The sequence below is a fragment of the Amblyomma americanum genome, chromosome 4 (genome assembly GCF_052857255.1).
Source record: "Amblyomma americanum isolate KBUSLIRL-KWMA chromosome 4, ASM5285725v1, whole genome shotgun sequence".
In the NCBI taxonomy this organism is placed as follows: domain Eukaryota; kingdom Metazoa; phylum Arthropoda; class Arachnida; order Ixodida; family Ixodidae; genus Amblyomma; species Amblyomma americanum.
This window is the reverse complement of record NC_135500.1, coordinates 166738235-166740361: the sequence shown is the minus strand read 5'-3', so window position 1 is coordinate 166740361 and position 2127 is coordinate 166738235.

The window sequence follows — 2127 nt, the reverse complement described above, 5'->3', positions numbered from 1 at the left end:
AGCAGTGAGCTGGGCGCGGCTAACATTGGTTTGTCACAGCGAAAGTCAGTAAGAGTCACCAGAGCATGCATGATTGCGCGTATTTCAAATTTGATTTTGTAGTTTCTCAGGCAGCGGCACTCACTTGAAAATGTATTCTTCACATATACCTAAAGTAGCATAAGGGCTCTCGCACAGTTCCCGCCGTCACCGTTCGATCACGCTCCACGTGACACACGCGGTAAAACAGTACGTACTGTGTCCGTCGCTATGAACAAGGATGGCGATATTCAACACCTTCAACGTTAGGTTACACATAGCATAAATACCTCAGAAAGTAGAAGACTGCACAACAGCCGCTGTAGCTCGGTTTGTAGAGCGCTGCACGCGAAGATCGGAGGTCGAGGGTACGGATCCAGCCGGCGGCATGTCGTTCGTTTTCTTGCGACTTTATAATAAATTATCTTTGAGGCATTAAATGGTTATTTTATTAATTTACCATAGATTAAAACCAAAAATAAAACAAACTAGAAACGTTGCCCTCTGCTCTCCTTGGTTTCAGTGACTGTTTGCATCCTTCATATGTATCCCATAACGAGCCCGTTATTTCCCTACCTTTGTAAGCATAATATTTTAGAGTGCGTTTGCAGCTAGCCGGCTCTAACCACAAAGAATTGTTGCTTTTGACTGGTGAAAGCATATATGGCGCCGAATAACGAAACTCTCTCAATCTGAAGAAAGTTTCAGTCTCATATATTCGCTCCTACTAGTCGGCCCTTACCAGGCTCAGGGCGATCGAGTTTTTGCGTGTTCTCAAGGAACAAATTCTCGACTTTTAGGATTTATTGTTCATATATCAATATTGTGGTAGTGAAATTTTTACTGGCTTCGCTGTGTGCCTGATCGCTGCAAGTGTACATTGCAGAAAGAGAACCACCCGTTTAACAGAAAATCACTGCTTAGAAAACGGTACTATATGCTACCAATCCTCTCGAAAGTAGGTGAACAAGTTATAAACATCACGCTACTAAACTTCTGCAAGCAAAACGATATCATCGCCGAGCAGCAAAACGGATTCCAAAAACAGAAATCTACTGAAATGGCGCTAATAAAAATTAAGGACAAGATAATAGACAATTTTGAGCAAAATATATACAATAGCTGTTTTTCTAGACTTTAAAAAGGCATTTGACTCCATTAAGCACCCTATTTTACTGCACAAGTTATATAAATATGGCATTAGAGGAACGGCTCTCACATTAATAAAGAATTACCTCTTAAATCGTCACCAGGACACGAATATTACGAATGCAACGTCCAGCTTAGGTCAGATACATTACGGAGTTTCGCAAGGATCAATCCTTTGGCTGCTGTTATTTCTGCTTTATATAAATGATATCATTAACGTGCCGTCTACACCAGAAATAATAATGTACGCTGATGATACCAATGCATTATCTGCGGACAAGATCTAGAAGTCCTCCAAATAGAAACCAATGTATGGCTGGAAAATTTGTCGACGTGGCTCCACGGTAATGAACTAGAGTTAAACACTAAAAAAAACTAAGTGCATTATATTCCGCGCTCGTAACAAGTGTATAAAACAAGAAATACTTATCAAGTTTCGCGATGAATCTATCGAAGGCTTAATATCACATAAATTTCTTGGTGTCATATTTCACGAACATCTAGACTGGTCACCTCACATTGAAAAAGTTCGCATCGGTATTTCTAGGTCCATTGGTATAATGTATGAAATAAAGGACCTTTTGCCTATCTGGCTAAAGAAACAACTATACTACACAGTGGTACACTCGCGTTTACACTATTGTCCTCTTCTCTGGGGCACAGCACCTAAAACAAGCATAGAAAACATATACTTATTACAAAAGAAATTTTTGCAACTAACAGATAATGCCTTATACCTTACCCACACGGCCCCAGTGTTTAGAAAACACCAACTGCTTACACTGTGGGATGTTATAAACAAAAAGGTAGCGTTGGCTACTTACGTAGAAATGCATTCTGATCCTACCGCTTTTTGTCATCAGTATCTCACGAAAACACACACCTACAACGCCCGGCACATATGTTGTAATAAAGAAAAAATACGTACAAACTACGGCACCCAGAAATTTAGCTAAACAA